Raw genomic sequence first — 23,687 nt, 5'->3', positions numbered from 1 at the left:
TAAGAGGAAGAAGGAGACATCTGTAAGGCTGAGGAAACAAGTTTCAATCAGGGCGCTGGAGGGATACAAGATAACCAGGAGGGAACTGAAGAAAGGGATTCGGAGAGCTAAGAGAGGGCAAGGAAAATCTTTGGCGGGTAGGATCCAGGTAAATCCCAAGGCCTTTTACACATATGTGAGAAATATGAGAATGACTAGAGCGAGGGTAGGTCCGATGAAGGACAGTAGCGGGAGATTGTGTATTGTGTCTGAAGAGATAGGAGAGGTCTTGAACGAGTTCTTTTCTTCAGTGTTTACAAATGAGAGGGGCCACATTGTTGGAGAGGATAGTGTGAAACAGTAAGCTCGAGGAAATACTTGTTAGGAAGGAAGATGCGTTGGGCATTTTGTAAAAGTTGGGGATAGACAAGTCCTCCGGGCCTGACGGAATATATACAAGAATTCTATGGGAAGCAAGAGATGAAATTGCAGAGCCGTCGGCAATGATCTTTTCGTCCTTACTGTCAGCAGGGGTGGTACCAGGGGATTGGGGAGTGGCGAATGTCGTTCTCCTGTTCAAAAAAGGGAATAGGGATAACCCTGGAAATTACAGTCCAGTCAGTCTTACTTCGGTGGTAGGCAAAGTAATGGAAAGGGCACTGAGCGATAGGATTTCTGAGTATCTAGAAAGACACTGCTTGATTAGGGATAGTCAGCATGGATTTGTGAGAGGTAGGTCTTGCCTAACAAGTCTTATTGAATTCTTTGAGGAGGTGATGAAGCATGTGGATGAAGGTAAAGAAGTGGATGTAGTGTACATGGATTTTACTAAGGCATTTGATAATGATCCCCATGGTAGGCTTATGCAGAAAGTAAGGAGGCATGGGATAGTGGGACATTTGGCCTGTTAGGTAACGAACTGGCTAACCGATAGAAGTCAGAGAGTGGTGATGGATAGCAAATATTCAGCCTGGATCCCAGTTACCAGTGGCGTACCGCAGGGATCAGTTCTGGGTCCTCTGCTGTTTGTGATTTTCAATAATGACTTGGATGAGGGAATTGAAGGGTGGGTCAGTAAATTTGCAGACGATACGAAGATTGGTGGAGCTGTGGATAGTGAGGAGGGCTATTGTCGGTTGCAAAGAGACATAGATAGGATGCAGAGCTGGGCTGAGAAGTGGCAGATGGAGTTTAATCCTGAAAAGTGTGAGGTTGTCCATTTTGGAAGGACAAATATGAATGCGTAATAATGGGTTAACGGTAGGGTTCTTGGCAATTTGGAGGAGCAGAGAGATATTGGGGGCTATGTTCATAGATGTTTGAAAGTTGCCACTCAAGTGGATAGAGCTGTGGAGAAGGCCAATGGTGTGCTAGCGTTCATTAACAGAGGGGTTGCATTTAAGAGCCGTGTGGTGATGATGCAGCTGTACAAAACTTTGGTAAGGCCATATTTGGAGCACTCGGATACAGGACTCTGGCTGGGGTTCAAAAGGAGGAAACGCATGTCTTGTTTGAAATGAAACGACGATGAAGATTGAATTTAAGTCAATTTGTGCACGGAGCTTAGTTTTGACGACGACGCATCAGGATGGCCAGGCGGTCTAAGATGCTGCGTTCAGCTCGCTGTCTCTTTTGGAGACGTGGGTTAGAATCTCTCTCCTGATATTCACTTTTCCTGCACGAGATTTAATTTCTCCAGACAGATTTTCAACCTCAGGAAGATCATTGGACAAGCGTTGGCCTGAGGTCATGGGATTCCTGCTTAAATACGCACAGCAAGACCCCACAGGCAAAAGCCCAGTTAATGACTCGATAATCTGCTTCAGTGACTCTGGTTGAGGAATTCATATTGATCCCAGGACCCCGTGTAAAATTCGTCTTCTCAACTTATAAATAGTGTGGCTGGTTGGATTGTTCACATGCGTCCGAGAGGGGAAGTTGGGAACTCGGTTTCTATTGTGATTTATTGCTCGATAAACCTTATTTCCTTATTGCCTCACTGTGAGGTATTACTGGATATCGTTATATATCTATATTGCCCCTCTGTGGAGTACTACTGGATAACGTTTCCCGTGCAGCTTTGACAAATTGTCACGTGGACTAGAAACGTTAGCTCTTTTCTCTCCCTGCAGATGCTGCCAGGCCTGCTGAGACTTTAAAGCATTTTCTCCGTGGTTCCCTATGTGTGAGCTTTACAATGTTGCACTGTGTCATGCTGTCTCCTTCATTCTTGGGACTAATGTCGGGATGAGACTGCAAGAAATTTCTGATAGGTATTTGCTGCAAAGCAAACAGGAACGTGAGTTCTGTTTACTTTTGGTGCGAGGGAGAATGTAAATAGAAGAGAACAGCCTCGATTCCTCGTCCTCAGGGTAATGGCCCAGCACGGTTTCCCTACCGCACTCTGCTCCTTAAACCAGGAGGTACGTCATTACTGCCCTGCGGCAGCCACACAACTATTCACTTCCTCATTTTTTCTTTCAACAAGAATACACGTTTGAGCACACTGATTCTGGTCAGCATGGTTCAGATAATTCAGTTTCGTGCTGAATGGTTGTTCTGTGAAGGTGACGTGATTTCTTCTGTGACGTTGTTCTGATGGGAAAGTGGGGAATGACTGCAATCACCTTCATAGAATGAAGTTCGGCGCGACAGATTCACCGCTCTGGGAACATTGATCACGTTGTTACTGATTTCTTCAAACTTTACCTCAAGTCTGACCCCGCAAAGAGTCAACCACGAGCAGAGTGGCGCAGCGGCAGCGTGCTGGGCCCATAACCCAGAGGTCAATGGATCGAAACCATTCTCTGCTATTTATTTTCTAATTCACACCAAAAGCAAACAAGTCGCTATTTGTCAGCAACACATCTGCCTTTTTCTTTATTCGTATCAAAGTTTTGCTTTCAGTCTGATCCGCTCCTTGATACCTGTTCTTCAGCGACCCACAGTGCAGCGAGGTGACTAAGCTGACTTCTCCCAGAACACTCTTCTCCCTCTACTGGATGAACGTTCACCTGTTTGGACACTGGAGGATTTCTCTCGGCGACTTGTCTGTGCAAGCAGCACCGGAAGCAGCTGTGGAGAGAAATTCCCGTCGTCAGGATTCAACTCTCCAGTTGGATACTTCACGTCGCTCCGATCATAGACTCTCAGTGCCTTCGTGTGAGGAACGGATAGAGCTGGAATTCGGTCCTTGTTGATCGGAGCAACTGATCAATGCAGCAATGAGAAGCTGCTTAACCCCTAGCGGCTTGGCGAAGGATGGCACTCAGATACAGGACTCTGGCTGGGGTTCAAAAGGAGGAAACGTATGTCTTGTTTGAAATGAAACGACGATGAAGATTGAATTTAAGTCGATTTGTGCACGGAGCTTAGTTTTGACGACGACGCATCAGGATGGCCAGGCGGTCTAGAATGCTGCGTTCAGCTCGCAGTCGCTTTTGGAGACGTGGGTTAGAATCCCACTCCTGATATTGACTTTTCCTCCACGAGATTTAATTTCTCCAGCAAGATTTTCAACCTCAGGAATTTCATTGGAAAAGCGTTGGCCTGAGGTCATGAGATTCCTGCTTAAATATGCACAGCAAGACCCCACAGGCAAAAGCCCAGTTAATGACTCGATAACCTGCTTCAGTGACTCTGGTTGAGGAATTCATATTGATCTCAGGACCCCGGGTAAAATTCGTCTTCTCAACTTATAAATAGTGTGGCTGGTTGGATTGTTCACATGCGTCCGAGAGGGGAAGTTGGGAACTCGGTTTCTATTGTGATTTATTGCTCGATAAGCTTTATTTTCTTATTGCCCCACTGTGAGGTATGACTGGATATCGTTATATATCAATATTGCCCCTCTATGGGGTACTACTGGATAACGTTTCCCGTGCAGCTTTGACAAATTGTCACGTGGACTCGAAACGTTAGCTCTTTTCTCTCCCTGCAGATGCTTTCAGACCTGCTGAGACTTTAAAACATTTTCTCCGTGGTTCCCTCTGTGTGAGCTTTACAATGTTGCAATGTTTCATGCTGGACGCTTTGTTTCAGGAGGCAGTCACACCCGGTAGAATAAGTACTGTTAATTCGGACAGTGGTCAGGGACAGAGTGGTGTGACTGCAAGGGAGGCATGTAGGAGGATCCTGAGTTTAGGAGTTGAGGAGCCTCTGCCCTTGACCTTGTCCAACGGGCAGGAGGTACTTACTCCCTGTGTGGATGAGGAAGAGGGCTGTAGGGAGGATGCGTTGACTGACCACTGCACCGTGGTACAGGAAGCCATTCAAGAGTGGCGAGCAAAAAGACAAGTGGTAGTTGTAGGGGATTCTATAATTAGCGGGATTGATGTCATCCTTTGTAAGCCAGATCGAGAGTCCCACATGGTATGTTGCCTGCCCGATGCCAGGGTGAGGGACATCTCTGATCGGCTTGAAATGATTTTGGAGAGGGAGGGGGAGGATCCAGTTGTTGTGGTCCACGTGGGGACTAACAACATAGGTAAGACTAGGAAAGAGCACCTGTTTGGGGATTATCAAACACTAGGGACTAAATTAAAGAACAGGTCTTCCAGGGTTATAATCGCTGGATTACTACCCGAGCCACGTGCCAATTGGCATAGGGTTGAGAAAATTAGAGAAGTTTCCCGCACTAAAGGAGTGGTGCGGTAAAGAGGGATTCCATTTCATGGGGCATTGGCATCAGTAATAGGGCAGGAGGGACCTGTACCGTTGGGACGGACTTCACCTGAACCATTCTGGGACCAGTGTTCTAGCGAATAGGATAAATAGGTTGGTCACAAGGACTTTCAACTAGCAAGTTGGGGGGAAGGGAAATGTAAAGCTATGGACAGTATGATGGTTAATGGAGATTAAGGCAGCAGGTTACGTGACAGGTTGTTATGTAGAGATATGGGTTCAAAGACAAGGAAAAATGGGAGAAATGGTAAGAGGAAAAATAAATTGCGAAAAGTTACTGATCAAGGTGTTAGGATTCATAACAAAGACGTAAGAAACAGCATAAGTGTACTTTACCTGAATGCTCGGAGTATACGAAATAAGGTAAATGAGTTGATGGCGCCAATCATCGTGAATGACTATGATTTAGTGGCCATTCCTGAAACATGGTTAAAAGATGGTGACGACTGGGAGTTAAATATTCAAGGGATTCAGACTATACGAAAGGATAGAATGGACGGTAAGGGCGGTGGTGTAGCGTTGTTGTTTAAGGATGGCGTCCGGGCAATCGTAAGAGATGATATTTGTGCTATGGCGGACAAGGTTGAATCAATTTGGGTGGAAATCAGGAATAGTAAGGCGAAAAGGGCTCTGATAGGAGTAGTCTATAGGCCACCAAATAGTAACAGGATGGTAGGGAAGGCAATAAGCAAAGAAATAACAGATGCATGTAGAAATGGTACAGCGGTTATCATGGGAGATTTTAATCTGCATATCGATTGGTTTAACCAGGTTGGTAAAGGCAGCCTTGAGGAGGAGTTTATAGAATGTGCCCGGGATAATTTCCTGGAACAGTATGTAATAGAACCTACAAGGGAACAAGCGGTCCTAGATCTGGTCCTGTGTAATGAGGCAGGATTGATTAATGATCTCATAGTTCGGGATCCTCTTGGAAGGAGCGACCAGAATATGGTGGAAATTAAAATACAGTTGGAGGATGACAAGGTAAAATCAAACACTAGTGTTTTGTGGTTAAACAAAGGCGATTACAATGGGATGAGAGAAGAACTAGCTAAGGTAGACTGGGAGCAAAGACTTCATGGTGAAGCAGTTGAGGAACAGTGGAGAACCTTCCGAGCGATCTTTCACAGTGTTTCGAAAAGGTTCATACCGACAAAAAAGAAAGACGGTAGAAAGGGGAAAAATCGACCGTGGGTATCTAAGGAGGTGAGGGAGAGTATCAAATTGAAGGAAAAACATACAAAGTGTCAAAAATTAGTGGGAGACTAGAGGACTGGGAAGTCTTTAGGGGACAACAGAAAACTACTAAAAAAAGGCATAAAGAAGAGTAAGGTAGACTATGAAAGTAAACTGGCTGAGAACATAAAAGCAGATAGTAACAGCTTCTACAAATACATAAGACAAAAAAGAGTGGCTAAGGTAAATATTGGTCCTTTGGAAGACAAGAAGGGAGATTTAATAATAGGAGATGGGGAAATGGCTGAGGAGCTGAACAGGTTTTTTGGGTCAATCTTCACAGTGGAGGATACAAATAACATGCCAGTGACTGATGGAAATAAAGATATGATTGGTGAGGACCTTTGAGATGATTGTAATCACTAAGGAGGCAGTATTGGGCAAGCTAATGGGGCTAAAGGTAGACAAGTCTCCTGGCCCTGATGGGCTGCATCCCAGAGTGTTAAAAGAGATGGCTAGGGAAATTGTAAACGCACTAGTGCTAATTTACCAAAATTCACTAGACTCTGGGGTGGTCCCAGAGGATTGGAAAGTAGCAAACGTGACACCACTGGTTAAAAAAGGAGGTCGGCAGGAAGCGGGTAATTATAGGCCGGTAAGCTTAACTTCGGTTGTAGGGAAAATGGTGGAATCTATCATTAAGGATGAAATAGCGGGGCACCTGGAGGGAAATTGTCCCATTGGGCAGACGCAGCATGGGTTCGCAAAGGATAGTTCGTGTCTGACTAATTTGGAAGAATTTTTTGAGGACGTTACCAGTGCAGTAGATAACGGGGAGCCAATGGATGTGGTATATCTGGATTTCCAGAAAGCTTTTGACAAGGTGCCGCACAAAAGGTTGCTGCATAAACTAAAGATACATGGCATTGAGGGTAAAGTGGTAGCATGGGTAGAGGATTGGTTAACTAACAGAAAGCAGAGAGTGGGGATCAAAGGGGTGTTTCTCTGGTTGGCAACCTGTAACTAGTGGGGTCCCTCAAGGATCAGCGTTGGGCCCGCAGTTTTTCACAATTTACATAGACTATTTGGAGTTGGGGACCAAGTGCAATGTGTCAAAATCTGCAGACGACACTAAGATGAGTGGTAAAGCAAAAAGTGCAGAGAATACCGGAAGTCTGTAGAAGGATTTGGATACGTTAGGTGAATGGGATAGGGTCTGGCAGATGGAGTTCAATGTTGCCAAGTCTGAGGCTATCCATTTTGGGAGGAATAACAGCAGAATGGATTATTATTTAAACGGTAAGATGTTAAAACATGCTGCTGTGGAGAGGGACCTGGGTGTGCTGGTGCACGAGTCGCAAAAAGTTGGTGTGCAGGTGCAACAGGTGATTAAGAAGGCTAATCGAGTTTTGTCTTTCATTGCTAGAGAGATGGAGTTCAAGACTAGTGAGTTTATGCTGCAATTGTATAGGGTGTTGGTGAGGCCGCATCTGGAGTATTGTGTTCAGTTTTGGTCTCCTTACCTGAGAAAGGACATATTGGCACTGGAGGGACTGCAGAGGAGATTCACTAGGTTGATCCCAGAGTTGAGGCGATTAGATTATGACGCGAGGTTGAGCAGACTGGGACTGTACTCATTGGAGTTTAGAAGGATGCGGGGGGGATCTTATTGAGACATATAAAATTATGAAGGGAATAGATAGGATAGATGCGGGCAGGTTGTTTCCACTGGTCGGGGAAAGCAGAATCAGGGGGCATAGCCTCAAAATAAGGGGAGGTAGATTTGGGACGGAGTGTAGGAGGAACTTCGTCACCCAAAGGGTTGTGAATCTCTGGAATTCCTTGCCCAGTGAAGCAGTTGAGGCTCCTTCTTTAAACGTTTTTAAGAAAAAGATTAATGCCTTTCTAAAGAATAAAGGGATTCGGGGATATGGTGAACGGGCCGGAGAGTGGAGCTGAGTCCACAAAGATCAGCCATGATCTCATTAAATGGCGGAGCCGGCTCGAGGGGCCAGATGGCCTACTCCTGTTCCTAGTTCTTATGTTCTTATGTCTTCTTCATTCATGGGACTAATGTCGGGATGAGACTGCAAGAAACATTCTGATAGGTATTTGCTTCAAAGCAAACAGGAACGTGTGTTATGTTTACTTTTGGTGTGAGGGAGAATGTAAATAGCAGAGAACAGCCTCGAATCCTCGACCTCAGGCTAATAACCCAGCACGCTTCCGCTGCGGCACTCTGCTCCTTAAACCAGGAGACACAACATTACTGCCCTGCGGTAGCCACACAACTATTCACTTCCTCATTTATTCTTTCAACAAGAACACACTTTTTAGCACACTGATTCTGGTCAGCATATTTCAGTTAATTTACCTTCGTGCTCAGTGGTTGTTCTGTGAAGGTGATGTGATTTCTTCTGTGACGTTGTTCTGATGGGAAAGTGGGAGTGACTGGAATCACCTTCATAGAATGAAGTTCGGGAACAAAGTTTCACCTCTTTGGGAACGTTGTTCACGTTGTTATTGATTTCTTCAAACTTTGCCTCAAGACCGACGCCGAAGAGCGTTAACCACGAGCAGAGTGGCGCAGCGGAAGCGTGCTGGGCCCATAACCCAGAGGTCGATGGATCGAAACCATCCTCTGCTATTTATATTCTCACTCACACCAAACGGAAACAAGTTGCTATTGGTCAGCAGCACATCTGCGATTTTCTTTATTGGTATCAAAGTTTTGCTTTCAGTCTGATCCGGTCTTGGACACCTGTTCTTCAGCTACCCACACTGCAGTCGATGTGACTAAGTTGACTTCTCCCAGAACACTCTTCTGGCGCCTCTACTGGGTGACCGTTCACCTGTTTGGACACTGGAGGGGTTGTTCGGCTCCATGTCTCTGAAACCAGCACAGGGAGCAGCTTAGGAGAGATATTGCAGTCGCCAGAATGCAACTCTCCAATTGGATACTTCACGTCTCTCAGATCTTAGACATTCAATACCGTCGTGCGAGGAACAGGTTGAGCGGGAATTTGGTCCTTGTTGATTGGAGCAAACTGATGAATGCAGCAATGAGAAGCTCCTTAACCCCCAGCAGTTTGGACAACGATGGCACTCAGATACAGGACTGCCTGGGGTTCAAAATTAGGAAAAGCATATCTTGTTTGAAAGGAAATGACGATGAAGATAGAATTTAAGTCGATTTGTGCACGGATCTTAAATTTGACGCGAGCGCATCAGGATGGCCGAGCGGCTAAGGAGCTACGTTCAGGTCGCAGTCTCTTCTGGAGGCGTGGGTTCCACTCACACCCCTGATTTTGACTTTTCCTCCACGAGGTTAAATTTTTCCAGGAAGATCCAATAGCTCCCTTTCAGTGGAATAACATTGGCCTCAGGGCATCAGATTCCGCTTAAATACGCACAGCAAGACTCCACAGGCAAAAGCGCAGTTAATGACTCTATAACTTGCTTCAGTAAACTGGTTGAGGAATGAATATTGATCCCAGGACTCCGGGACAAATTCGTCTTCATTTCTTGTAAGTAGTCTGGCTGGTTGGATTGTTCACATCCGTCCGAGAGGGAAAATGGGAAATCTGTTTCTATTGTGATTCATTGCTCGATAAAGCTTTATTTCCTTGTTGGCCCCCTGTGAGTTATTACTGGATATCGTTCTATATCTATATTGCCCCTCTGTGGGGTACTGCTCGATAACGTTTCCGTCCAGCTTTGACAAAGGGTCACCTGGACTCGAAACGTTTGCTCTTTTCTCTCCCTTCAGATGCTGTCAGACCGTCTGAGACTTTAAAGAATTTTCTCTGTGGTTCCCTATGTGTGAGCTTTACAATGTTGTAATGTGCCATGCTGCCTCCTTCATTCCTGGGACTAATGTCAGGATGAGACTGCAAAAAGTTTCTGATAGGTATTTGCTGCAAAGCAAACATGAATCTGCGTTATGTTAACTTTTGGTGTGAGGGAGAATGTAAATAGCAGAGAATAGCCTCGATTCCTCTACCTCTGGCTAATGGCCCAGCACGCTTCCACTGCGCACTCTGCTCCTTAAACCAGGAGCTACAACATTACTGCCTTGCGGTAGCCACACAACTATTCACTTCCTTATTTTTTCTTTCAACAGGAACACACTTTTGAACACACTAATACTGGTCAGCATAGTTCAGATAATTTATTTTCGTGCTGAATGGTTGTTCTGTGAAGGTGATGTGATTGATTCTGTGACGTTATTCTGATGGGAAAGTGGGGAGTGACTGGAATCACCTTCATAGAATGAAGTTCGTGACGGAAGTTTCACTCTCTGGGAACATTAATCACGCTGTTACTGATTTCTTCAAATCTTGCCTCAAGTCCGACCCCGAAGAGAGTCAACCACGAGCAGAGTGGCGCAGCGGAAGCGTGCTGGGCCCATAACCCAGAAGTCGATGGATTGAAACCATCCTCTGCTATTCGTGTTCTCACTCACACCAAACGGAAACAAGTTGCTATTGGTCAGCAGCACATCTGCGATTTTCTTTATTGGTATCAAAGTTTTGCTTTCAGTCTGATCCGGTCTTGGACACCTGTTCTTCAGCTACCCACACTGCAGTCGATGTGACTAAGTTGACTTCTCCCAGAACACTCTCCTGGCGCCTCGACTGGATGACCGTTCACCTGTTTGGACACTGGAGGGGTTGTTCGGCTCCATGTCTCTGAAACCAGCACAGGGAGCAGCTGTGGAGAGAGATTGCAGTCGCCAGAATGCAACTCTCCAATTGGATACTTCACGTCTCTCAGATCTTAGACATTCAATACCGTCGTGCGAGGAACAGGTTGAGCGGGACTTTGGTCCTTGTTGATTGGAGCAAACTGATGAATGCGGCAATGAGAAGCTCCTTAACCCCCAGCAGTTTGGACAAGGATGGCACTCAGATACAGGACATTGGGTGGGGTTCAAAAGTAGCGAAAGCATATCTTGTTTGAAATGAAATGACGATGAAGATAGAATTTAAGTCGATTTGTACACGGAACGTAGTTTTAACGCCAGCGCGTCAGGATGGCCGAGTGGCTATGGCGCTGCGTTAAGGTCGCAGTCTTCTCTAGAAGCGTGGGTTCGAATCGCACTTTTGACATTAACTTTTCCTCCACGAAATGTTCAACCCCAGGAAGATCCAATACCTCACATTCAATGGGCAAGTGGTGGTACGGACTTTGTAGATTGGAGCAAACTGATCAATGCATAAATGAGAGCTCCTTAACACACAGCGTCTTGGAGAAGGATGGCACTCAGATACAAGAGTCTGGCTGGCGTTCAAAAATAGTAAAACCTCATCTAGTTTGAAATGAAATGAAGATGAAAATTGAATTAAAATCGATTTGCCCATGGAGCATATCTTTGATCGCAGCGCGTCGGGATGGCCGAGCGGTCGAAGGCGCTGCGTTAAGGTTGCAGTCTCCTCTGGAGGCGTGTGTTCGAATCCCACTTCTGACATTAACTTTTCCTCCACGAGGTTACGTGTTTCCAGCTAAGCGTTCAACACCAGGAAGATCCAATACCTCCGATTCAATTGGGAAGCGGTGGCGTAAGGACATGAGATTGCTGCTCACATTCTCAAAGCAAGGCCCAACAGACAGAAGCCCAGCCCATGACTGGATGATCTGCTCTGTGAGCCTGGTTGAGGAAATAATATTGATCGCAGGACGCCGGGTAACATTTCTCTTCTCTTGTTGTAAATAGTCTGGCTGGTTCGAATGTCGAGGTGTCTCAGTTGACCTCTCCTAGAAACCTATTCTGCCGCCTTTACTGGATGAACTTCCTGCTGTTTGGACACTTAAGGGTTCTTCGGCTACTTGTCTGTGAAAGCAGCAGCAATGGAGAGTGATTCGAGTCGCCAGAATGCAACTCTCCAATTGGATCCTTCACTCCACTCATATCTTACACTCTCAATACTTCGTGTGAGGAACAGTAAGGCGGCAGTTCGGACTTTCTTGATTAGAGAAAACTGTTCAATGCAGCAATGAGAATTTTCTTAAACACCACCGGCTTGGAGAAGGATGGCACTCAGACACAAGACTCTGCTGTGGTTCAAAAATATTAAAATCACATCAAGCTTGGAATGTAAAGACAATGAAGATAGAATTTAAATAGATTTGTGCACGGAGCACACATTTTGTCGCAACGTGGCAGGGTGGCCGAGCGGTCGCAGGCGCTGCGCTAAGGTCTCAGTCTTTTCTGGAGGCGTGGGTTCGAATCCCACTTCAGACATTAACTTTTCCTCCACGCAATATTCAACCCCAGGAAGATCCAATACCTCACATTCAATGGGCAAGCGGTGAGCTCAGGACATGGGATTCCTGCTTGAATTCGTACAGCATGACCCGAAAGGCAGAAGCCCAGTTCATGACAGGAGTAGTTTAAATCCTGCCGGTGGCCAGGGACAGCAGGGTGCGACTGCAAGTCAGGCAGGTAACGGGAAGCAGCAGTCAGGAACTCAGGAGCCTCAGCACTTGACCCTGTCCAACAGGTATGAGGCACTTGCTCCCTGTGTGAATGGCGAACAGGGCTGCAGGAAGGATGAGTCAGCTGACCAAGGCACCATGGTTCAGCAGGCTATTCAAGGGGAGGGAGTAAATAGGCAAGTTGTAGTTGTAGGGGATTCTATTATCATGGGGATAGATAGTATCCTTTGTGAGCAGGATAAAGGGTCCCACATTATAAGTTGCCTGCCCGGTGCTAGGGTGCGGGGCATCTCTGACCGGCTTGAAAGGATACGGGTGAGGGAGGGGGCGGACCCAGTTGTTGTGGTCCATGTCGATACCAACAACATAGGAAAGTCTAGAAAAGAGGACCTGTTTAGAGATTATAAAGAGCTAGGATTCAAATTAAAAAACAGGTTCTCAAGGGTCATAATCTCCGGATTACTGCCCGAGCCACGTGCAAATTGGCATAGGGAGGCAAGAATAAGGGAAGATAATACGTGACTGAAAGAGTGGTGTGGGAAAGAGGGGTTCCTTTTCATGGGACACTGGCATCAGTTTTAGGACAGGGGGACCTATACCGTTGGGATGGTCTCCACCTGAACCGAGCTGGGACCAGTGTTCTGGCGAAAAAAGTAAATAGGGTGGTCAGTCGGACTTTAAACTAGAGAATGGGGGGGGGGGGCGAGGGGAGTCAGGGAACCATGAGGTGAAGTAATCAGTGGGAAGCGTAGCTGCTTAGGAATACAAAAACGCACGAAAAGACCGAACTCAGGAGAGGTTACGATAGTCCCCGTCCCACAAAATATGACACAGTGTATGGAAAGCCTCAGTAAACCAAGGTCCACCACACTAAGAAAACAAAAAGGGACGGTCAATAGAGAATTAAAGGTGCTATATTTAAATGCGCGCAGTGTACGGAACAAGGTAGATGAGCTTGTGGCCCAGATTGTGACTGGCAGGTATGATGTGGTAGGCATCACAGAGACGTGGTTGCAGGGGGTTCAGGACTGGCATTTAAACCTCCAGGGATTCACAACCTATCGAAGAGACAGAGAGGTGGGCAGAGGGGGCGGGGCTGACTTGTTAATTAGGAATGAAATTAAATCGATAGCTCTAAACGACATAGGGTCAGATGATGTGGAGTCTGCGTGGGTAGAGTTGAGGAACCACAAAGGCAAAAAAAACCCATAATGGGTGTTATGTACTGGCCTCCTAACAGTGGTCAGGACCAGGGTCACAAAATGCACCACGAAATAGAAAGTGCGTGTCAGAAAGGCAAGGTCACAGTGATCATGGGGGACTTTAATATGCAGGTGGACAGGGTAGATAATGCTGCCAGTGGACCCAAGGAAAGGGAATTCATTGAATGTTTACAGGAGGGGTCTTTTTGGAACAGCTTGTGATGGAGCCCACGAGGGGACAGACCATTCTGGACTTAGTTATATGTAATGAGCCAGAATTGATTAAAGATCTTAAAGTAAGGGAACACTTAGGAGGCAGTGATCATAACATGGTAGAATTCAATCTCCAATTTGAAAGAAAGAAGATAGAATCAGATGTAAAGGTGTTACAGTTAAATAAAGGTAACTACAGGGGCATGAGGGAGGAACTGACGAAAATCGACTGGGAGCAGAGCCTAGTGGGAAAGACAGTAGAACAGCAATGGCTGGAGTTTCTGGGAGTAATTGAGGGCACAGTACAGATGTCCGTCCCAAAGAAAAGAAAGGTTATCAGAGGGGAGATTAGGCAGCCATGGCTGACAAAGGAAGTTAGGGAATGCATCAAAACAACAGAGAAAGCCTATAATCTGGCAAAGAGTAGTGGGAAGTCAGAAGATTGGGAAGTCTACAAAAACAAACAGGATAACAAAGAGAGAAATAAAGAAAGAGAGGATCAATTATGAAGGTAGGCCAGAAAGTAACATTAGGATTGATAATAAAAGTTTCTTTAAATACATTAAAAACAAACGGGAGGTAAAAGTAGACATTGGGCCGCTCCAAAATGTCCCTGGTAATCTAGTGATGGGAGAGAAGGAAACAGCTGAGGAACTAAATAAGTACTTTGCGTCAGTCTTCACAGTACAAAGAACAAAGAACAAAGAAATGTACAGCACAGGAACAGGCCCTTCGGCCCTCCAAGCCCGTGCCGACCATACTGCCCGACTAAACTACAATCTTCTACACTTCCTGGGTCCGTATCCTTCTATTCCCATCCTATTCATATATTTGTCAAGATGCCCCTTAAATGTCCCTATCGTCCCTGCTTCCACTACCTCCTCCGGTAGCGAGTTCCAGGCACCCACTACCCTCTGCGTAAAAAACTTGCCTCGTACATCTACTCTAAACCTTGCCCCTCTCACCTTAAACCTATGCCCCCTAGTAATTGACCCCTCTACCCTGGGGAAAAGCCTCTGACTATCCACTCTGTCTATGCCCCTCAATATTTTGTATACCTCTATCAGGTCGCCCCTCAACCTCCTTCGTTCCAGTGAGAACAAACCGAGTTTATTCAATCGCTCCTCATAGCTTATGCCCTCCATACCAGGCAACATTCTGGTAAATCTCTTCTGCACCCTCTCTAAAGCCTCCACATCCTTCTGGTAGTGTGGCGACCAGAATTGAACACTATACTCCAAGTGTGGCCTAAGTAGAAGACATGAGTAATATCCCAACAATTCAGGAGAGTCAGGGGGCAGAGTTGAATATGGTATCCATCACAAAGGAGAAAGTGCTAGAGAAACAAAGAGGTCTAAAAATTGATAAATCTCCGGGCCCAGATGGGATACATCCTAGAGTTCTAAAGGAGATATCTGAAGAAATAGTGGAAGCGTTAGTTATGATCTTTCAAAAGTCACTGGAGTCAGGGAAAGTCCCAGAGGATTGGAAAATCGCTGTTGTAACCCCCCTGTTCAAGAAGGGAACAAGGAAAAAGATGGAAACTTATAGGCCAATTAGCCTAACCTCGGTTGTTGGCAAGATTCTAGAATCCATTGTTAAGGATGAGATTTCTAAATTCTTGTCAGTACGGGGTCGGATCAGGACAAGTCAGCATGGATTTAGTAAGGGGAGGTCGTTCCTGACAAACCTGTTAGAGTTCTTTGAAGAGATAACACATAGGTTAGACCAAGGAGAGCCAATGGATGTTATCTATCTTGACTTCCAAAAGGCCTTTGATAAGGTGCCTCACGGGAGACTGCTGAGTAAAATAAGGGCCCATGGTATTCGAGGCAAGGTACTAACATGGATTGACGATTGGCTGTCAGGCAGAAGGCAGAGAGTTGGGATAAAATGTTCTTTTTCGGAATGGCAACCGATGACGAGTGGTGTCCCGCAGGGTTCAGTGTTGGGGCCGCAGCTGTTCTCTTTATATATTAACGATCTAGATGACGGGACTGGGGAAATTCTGGCTAAGTTTGCCGATGATACAAAGATAGGTGGAGGGGCAGGTAGTATGGAGGAGGTGGGGAGGCTGCAGAAAGTTTTAGACAGTTTAGTAAAGTGGTCCAAGAAATGGCTGATGAAATTCAACGTGGGCAAGTGCGAGGTCTTGCACTTTGGAAAAAAGAATAGAGGCATGGACTATTTTCTAAACGGTGACAAAATTCATAATGCTGAAGAGCAAAGGGACTTGGGAGTCCTAGTCCAGGATTCTCTCAAGGTAAACTTGCAGGTTGAGTCCGTAATTAAGAAAGCAAATGCAATGTTGTCATTTATCTCAAGAGGCTTGGAATATAAAAGCAGGGATGTACTTCTGAAGCTTTATAAAGCGTTAGTTAGGCCCCATTTAGAATACTGTGAGAAATGTTGGGCCCCACACCTCAGGAAGGACATACTGGCACTGGAGCGGGTCCAGCGGAGATTAACACGGATAATCCCAGGAATGGTAGGCCTAACATACGATGAACGTCTGAGGATCCTGGGATTATATTCATTGAAGTTTAGGAGGTTGAGGGGATATCTAATAGAAACTTACAAGATAATGAATGGCTTAGATAGGGTGGACGTAGGGAAGTTGTTTCCATGAGCAGGGGAGACTAGGACCCGGGGGCACAGCCTTAGAATAAAAGGGAATCACTTTAGAACAGAGATGAGGAGAAATTTCTTCAGCCAAAGAGTAGTGGGTCTGTGGAATTCATTGCCACAGAGGGCGGTGGAGGCCGGGACGTTGAGTGTCTTTAAGACAGAAGTTGATAAATTCTTGATTTCTCGAGGAATTAAGGGCTATGGAGAGAGAGCGGGTAAATGGAGTTGAAATCAGCCATGATTGAATGGTGGAGTGGACTCGATGGGCCGAATGGCCTTACTTCCGCTCCTATGTCTTATGGTCTTATGGTCCCTCTGTAACTTGTAACATCCTTCCGCACTATCCACAACTCCACCGACTTTAGTGTCATCTGCAAATTTACTCACCCATCCTTTTTTACAGCATTTTCTCTGTGGTTCCCCATTTTTTATCTTTACCTTAGACTCTCAATACCTTCGTGTGAGGAACAGGTCGGCGGGAGTTCGGTCTTTGTTGATTGCAGCAAACTGATCAATGCAGCAATGAGAAGCTCGTTAAACACCAGCGGCTTGGAGAAGGACGGCACTCAGATAGAGGACTCTGGCTGGAGTGCAAAAATAGGAAAAGCACATGAAGTGTGAAAAGAAATTACGATGAATATAGAATTTAAATCGATTTGTGCACGGAGCATATGTTTTGTCACAAAGCGTTAGGATGGCCGAGCGGTCGAAGGCGCTGCGTTAAGTTTGCAGTCTCCTCTGGAAGCGTGCGTTCGAATTCCCTTCTGACATTAACATTTCTTCCACGAAGTTATGTTCCTCAAACAAAATGTTCAACCCCAGGAAGATCCAATACCTCCGGTTCAATTGGGAAGTGGTGGCCTCAGGACATGAGATGAACTTCCTCCTGTGTGGACACAGAAGGGGTTCTTTGGCGACTTGTCTGTGAAAGCGGCACCAGAAGCAGCTGTGGAGAGAGATTCCAGTCGCCAGGATGCAACTGTCTAATTGGAGCTTTCACGCCGCTCAGATCTTAGACTCTCAATACCTTCGCGTGAGGAACAGGTGGGCGGCAGCTCGGTCTTTGTTGATTGGAGCAAACTGATCAATGCAGCAATGAAAAGCTCCTTAACCCCCCAGCGGCTTGGAGAAAGATCGCACTCAGATGCAGGTCTCTGGCTGGGGTTCAAAAATAGGAAAAGCACATCTTGTTTGAAAGGAAATTACGAAGAAGATAGAATTTAAATCGATTTGTGCACGGAGCATATCTGTTGCCACAGCGCGGCAGGGTGGCCGAACGTTCGAAGGCGCTGCTTTAAGGTCCCAGTCGCAGCATTAAGATCGCAGTCTTCTCTGAGGCCTGTGTTCGACTCCCACTTCTGACATTAACTTTTCTTCCACGAGGTTACATTTCTCCAGCAAAATGTTCAACTACCAAACATCCAATACCTCCAATTCAATGGGGAACCGTTGGCCTCAGGACGTGAGATTCCTGCTTAAATTGGCACAGCAATACCCCACTGGCAAAATCCCAGCTAGTGACCGGATAATCTGCTCAGTGACTCTGGTTGAGGAATTAATATGGATCCCAGGACTCCGGGCAAAATTCCTCTTCACTTGTTGTAAATAATCTTGCTGGTTGGATTGTCGAGGTGACTCATTTAACCTCTCACATAATCCTCTTCTGCCGCTTTTACTGCATGAAACTCCTCCTGTTTGGACACTGAAGGTGTTTTTTGGCTACTTGTCTGTGAATGCAGAAGCAGCTGTGGAGAGAGATTCCAGTCGCGAGAATGCAACTCTATAATTGCATGCTTCACGCCGCTCAGATCTTAGACTCTCAATAGCTTCGTGTGAGGAACAGGTCGGCGGCAGTTCGGGTTTTTTGATTGGATCAAACTGATCAATGCATCAATGAGAAGCTTCTTAACCGCCAGAGGCTTGGAGAAGAATGGCACCCAGATACGTGACTCTGGCTGGCGTTCAAAAATAGGAAAAGCACATCTCGTTCGAAATGAAATAACGGTGAAGATCGAACTTAAATCTATTGATGCACGGAGCATACCCTTTGCCACAAAGCGTCAGGATAGCAGAGCGGTTGATGGCGCTGCGTTAAGGTCGCAGTTTCCTCTGGAGGCGTAGGTTTGAATTCAACATCTGACATTAACATTACCTCCACGAGGTTACATTTCTCAAGAAAAATATTCAACCCCAGGATGATCCAATATCTCCCATGCAATGGGAGAGGTGGCCTCGTATCGTGCGATTCGTGCTTAAATTCCCACAGGAAAAAGCCCACTTGATGAATGGATAATCTGCTCAGTGACTCTGGTTGAAGCAGTAATATTAATCCCAGGACTCCGGGTATAATTCCTCTTATCTTGTAAATAATCTGTCTGGTTGGATTGTCGCGGTTACTCAGTTGACTTCTCCCAGAGTCCTCTTCTGCCGCCTTTACTGGATGAACGTCCTCCTGTTTGGACACTGCAGGGGTTCTTTGGCTACTTGTCTGTGAAAGCAGCAAGAGAAGCAGCTGTGGAGAAAGATTCCAGTCGCAAGAATGCAACAGTCTAATTGCATCCTTCACGCCGCTCAGATCTACGACTCTCAATAATGAGGAACAGGTCGGCGGCAGTTTGGTCTTTGTTGATTGGAGCAAACAGGTCAATGCAGCGTTGAGAAGCTCCATAACCCCCAGCGGCTTGGAGAAGGATGCCAGTCGGATGCAAGACTCTGGCTGTGGTTCAAAAATAGGAAAATCACATCGAGTTTAGAATGAAATGATGATTAAGAAAGATCTCAAATCGATTTGTGCACGGAGCAGGGCTTCTGCCAGAGCGCCTCAGGATGGCCGAGCGATCGTAGACACTGCATTCAGGTAGCAGTTTCCTCTGGAGGCGTGTGTTCGAATCCCACTGCTGACATTAACTTTTCGTCCACGAGGTTACATTTCTGCAGCAAAATGTTCAACCTCAGGAAGGTCAAATAACTCAGATACAATGGGGAAGCGGTGGCCTCAGGACATGAGATTCCTGCTTCGATTCGCACAAGAAGACCGTACAGATAGAAACCCAATTCATGGCTGGATGATCTGCTCAGTGACTCTGGTTGAGGAATTAACATTGATCCCAGGACTCCGGGTAAAATTCCTCTTCTCTTGTTGTGAGTAGTTTGGTTGGTTGGATTGTCAAGGTAAACTCAGTTTTTCGAAGAGGTCACAAAGATGATTGATGCAGGTAGGGCAGTGGATGTTATCTATATGGACTTCAGTAAGGCCTTTGACAAGGTCCCTCATGGTAGACCGGCACAAAAATTGAAGTCACACGGGATCAGGGGTGAGCTGGCAAGTTAGATCGAGAACTGGTTAGGTCATAGAAGGCAGAGTGCAGCAATGGAAGGGTGCTTTCCTAATTGGAGGGCTGTGACTAGTGGTGTTCCGCAGGGATCAGTGCTGGGACCTTTGCTGTTCGTAGAAAACATAAATGATTTGGAGGAAAATGTAACTGGTCTGCTAAGTAAGTTTGCAGACGACACACAGGTTGGTGGAATTGCGGATAGAGATGAGGACAGTCAGCGGATGCCGCAGGATTTAGATCGTTTGGAGACGTGGGTGGAGAGATGGCAGATGGCGTTTACTCCGGACAAATGTGAGGTAATGCATTTTGGAAGGTCTAATGGAGGTAGGGAATATACAGTGAATGGTAGAACACTCGAGAGTATTGAAAGTCAGAGAGATCAAGGTGAACAGGTCCACAGGTCATTGAAAGGGACAACACAGGTGGATAAGGTAGTCAGAAAGGCATACGGCATGCTTGCCTTCATTGGCCGGGGCACTAAGTACAAGAATTGGCACGTCACGTTGCAGCTGTATAGAACCTTAGTTTGGCCACACTTTGAGTAGAGTGTTCAATTCTGGTCGCCACACTACCAGAAGTGTGTGGAGGCTTTATGAAGGTGCAGAAGAGATTTAACAGGATGATGCCCGGTATGGAGGGCATTAGTTATGAGGAGCGGTTGAATAAACTCGGTTTGTTCTCACTGGAACGACGGAGGTTGACGGGCGAGCTGATAGTGGTCTACAAAATTATGAGGGGCATCGACACAGTGGATAGTCAGAGACATTTGCCCAGGCTAGGGGTGTTAATTACTGGGCGGCATCGGTTTAAGGTGCGCGGGGCAATGTTTAGAGGAGATGTACGAGGCACGTTTTTTACACAGAGGTTAGTGGGTGCCTGGAACTCGCTGCCGGAGGAGGCGGTGGGACCATGGAGGATAGTAACATGGAAGGGGCATTTTGACAAATACAGGAATAGGATGGGAATAGAGGGATACGGAACAAGGAAGTGTAGAAGATTTTAGTTTAGACGGGCAGCATGGTCGGCACGGGCTTGGAGGGCCGAAGGGCCTGTTCCTGTGCTGTACTTTTCGTTGTTCTTTGTTTTTGTTTGAAATGAAATGACAATGACGATAGAATTTAAATCGATTCGTGCACGGAACACACCGTATGTCACAGCGCGTACCGATGGCCGAGCGGATGAAGGTGCTGCGTTTCGGTTATAGTCTCCTCTGGAGACGTGTGTTCGAATCTCACTTCAGATATTCAACTTTCATCCGCGCGGATCCATTTCTCCAGCGAAGTGTTGAACCCGAGGATAATCCAATACCTCCGATTCAATGGGGAAGCGGTGGCCTCAGGACGTGAGATTCTTGCTTAAATACGCACAGCAAGACCCCGCAGGCAGAAGCCAAGTTCATGACGGGATGTTCTGCTCAGTGACTCTGGTTGAGGAATTAATAATGATCACAGGACTCCTGGTAAATTTTCACTTCCCTTGTTGTAAATAGTCTGGCTGCTTGGATTGACGCAGGTGAATCCGTTGGCTTCTCCCAGAATGTTCTTCTGCTGCCTTTACAGCATGAACTTCCTCGTGTTTGGACACTGGAGGCGTTATTCGGCTGCTTGTCTGTGAAAGCAGCACCAGATGCAGCTGTGGACAGAGATTACAGTCGCCAGAATGCAACTGTCTAATTGGATCCTTTACGCCGCTCAGATCTTAGACTCTTAATACCTTCGTGTGAGGAACAGGTAGGCGGCAGTATGGAGTTTGTTGATTGGAGCAAACTGATCAATGCAGAAATGAGAGCTCCTTAACACACAGCGCGTTGGAGAACGATCGCACTGAGACACAAGAGTCTGGCTGGCGTTCAGAAATAGTAAAACCACATCTAGTTTGAAATGAAATGAAGACGAAAATTAAATTTAACTCGATTTGCGCATGGAGCATATCTTTGGCTACAGCGCGTCAGGATGGCCGCGCGGTCGAAGGCGCTGCGTTAAGGTCGCACTCTCCTCTGGAGGCGTGAGTTCGAATCCCACTTCTGACATTAAGTTTTCCTCCACGTGGTTACATTTCTCCAGCAAAATGATCAACGCCAGGAAGATCCAATACCTCCCATTAAATGGGGAAGCGTTGTCCTCCGGGAATGAGATTCCTGCGTATATTCGCACAGCGAGACCCCACAGGCAGATGCCCAGTTCATCACTGGATAATTTGCTCATGACTCTATTTGAGGAATTAATAATGATCCGAGGATTCCTGGTAAATGTCTCGTCTCTTGTTGTAAATAGTCTGGCTGGTTGGATTGTCGAGGTGTCTCAGTCGTCATCTCCCAGAAAACTCTTCTGCCGCCTTTACTGGATGAACGTCCTCCTGTTTGGACACTGAAGGGTTTTCTGGCTACTTGTTTGTGAAAGCAGCACCAGAAGCAGCTGTGGAGAGAGATTCCAGTCGCAAGGATGCAACTGTATAATTGGATCCTTCACGCCGCTCAGATCTTAGACTCTCAATGTCTTCATGTGAGGAACAGGTCGGCGGGAGTTCGGTCTTTGTTGATTGCAGCAAACTGATCAATGCAACGACGCGAAGCTCCTTAACCCCCAGCGGCTTGGAGAAGGACGGCACTCAGATACAGGACTCTGGCTGGTGTTCAAAAATAGGAAAAGCACAACTGATTAGAAATGACATGACAATGAAGATAGAATTTAAAGTTCTTCCGTGAGCGATGGTGGTATAATGGTGAGCATAGCTGCCTTCCAAGCAGTTGACCTGGGTTCGATTCCCAGCCATCGCAGAAAAAACTTATTTCGAAATTTTGGGCAGCAAGGTAGCACAGTTGTTTCACAGCTCCAGGGTTCCAGGTTCGATTCCCGGCTTGGGTCACTGTCTGTGCGGAGTCTGCACGTTCACCCCATGTCTGCGTGAATTTCACCCCGGGTGCTCCGGTTTCCTCCCACGGCATAAAGACGAGCTGGCTAGGGGAATTGGTCATGCGTAATTGCCCTTAGTGTCCTAAAAGGTAGGAAGGATCATTGGGTTGCGGGATGAGGGTGATAGGATGGAATTGAGGTCTTAAGTGGATCGGTGCAGACTCGATGGGCCGAATGGACTCCTTCTGCACTGTATGTTCTATGTCTATTTGTGCACCGAGCATAACAGTTTCTGCAGCTCGTCAGGGTGGCCGAGCGGTCGAAGGCGCGGGTTAAGGACGCAGTCTCCTCTGGAGGCGTGGGTTAGAATCCTACTTCTGACATTGCCTTTTTTTCCACGAGGTTACATTTCTCCAAAAATTGTTCATCCCCAGGAAGATCTCATACCTCCCATTCAATGGGGAAGCGGTGGCCTCGGGACGCGAGATTCGTACTTAAATTCGCACAGCAAGACCCCACAGTCAGAAGCCCAGTTCATGACTGGATGATCTGCTCAGTGACTCTGGTTGAGGAATTAATACTGATCCCAGGACTCCGGGTAAATTTCCACTTCCATTGTTGTAAATAGTCTGGCTGGTTGGATTGTCGGCTGTGAATCAGCTGGCTTCTTCCAGAAAGTTCTTCTGCCGCCTTTACAGCATGAACATCCTCGTGTTTGGCACTGGAGGCGTTATTCGGCTACTTGTCTGTGCAAGCAGCACCAGAAGCAGCTGTGCAGAGAGATTCCAGTCGCCAGGATGCAACTGTCTCATTGGATCCTTCCCGCCACTCAGATCTTAGACTCTTAATACCTTCGTGGAAGGAACAGTTAGACGGCAGTACGGACTTTGTTGATTGGAGCAAACTGATCAATGCAGAAATGAGAGCTCCTTAACACACAGCGCGTTGGAGAACGATCGCATTCAGACGCAAGAGTCTGGCTGGCGTTCAAAAATAGTAAAACCACATCTAGTTTGAAATGAAATGAAGATGAAAATTAAATTTAAATCGATTTGCGCATGGAGCATATCTTTGGCCACAGTGCGTCAGGATGGCCGAGCGGTCGAAGGCGCTGCGTTAAGGTCGCAGTCTCCTCTGGAGGCGTGGGTTCGAATCCCACTTCTGACATTCCCTTTTCCTCC

At 46.5% G+C, this 23,687-nt stretch overlaps 5 non-coding genes across 5 annotated transcripts; all 5 read left to right on the top strand.

The window, feature by feature from the left end:
- The first annotated feature begins 2,720 nt into the window (after window positions 1–2,720).
- Window positions 2,721–2,792, top strand: trnam-cau (transfer RNA methionine (anticodon CAU)). The gene has a single exon. It is a non-coding gene; the product is annotated as a tRNA-Met (tRNA).
- A 5,621-nt stretch (window positions 2,793–8,413) lies between these two features.
- On the top strand, window positions 8,414–8,485 carry trnam-cau (transfer RNA methionine (anticodon CAU)). Its single transcript has one exon. It is a non-coding gene; the product is annotated as a tRNA-Met (tRNA).
- A 2,740-nt stretch (window positions 8,486–11,225) lies between these two features.
- On the top strand, window positions 11,226–11,308 carry trnal-aag (transfer RNA leucine (anticodon AAG)). The gene has a single exon. It is a non-coding gene; the product is annotated as a tRNA-Leu (tRNA).
- Window positions 11,309–22,358: 11,050 nt separating this feature from the next.
- trnag-ucc (transfer RNA glycine (anticodon UCC)) lies at window positions 22,359–22,430 on the top strand. Its single transcript has one exon. It is a non-coding gene; the product is annotated as a tRNA-Gly (tRNA).
- Window positions 22,431–23,590: 1,160 nt separating this feature from the next.
- Window positions 23,591–23,673, top strand: trnal-aag (transfer RNA leucine (anticodon AAG)). Its single transcript has one exon. It is a non-coding gene; the product is annotated as a tRNA-Leu (tRNA).
- The last annotated feature ends 14 nt before the right edge of the window (window positions 23,674–23,687 follow it).

This window comes from Scyliorhinus torazame, chromosome 24, assembly GCF_047496885.1.
Source record: "Scyliorhinus torazame isolate Kashiwa2021f chromosome 24, sScyTor2.1, whole genome shotgun sequence".
NCBI lineage: Eukaryota > Metazoa > Chordata > Chondrichthyes > Carcharhiniformes > Scyliorhinidae > Scyliorhinus > Scyliorhinus torazame.
The sequence above is the reverse complement of the archived record's forward strand: the minus strand, read 5'-3'. Positions and strand labels throughout refer to the sequence as shown.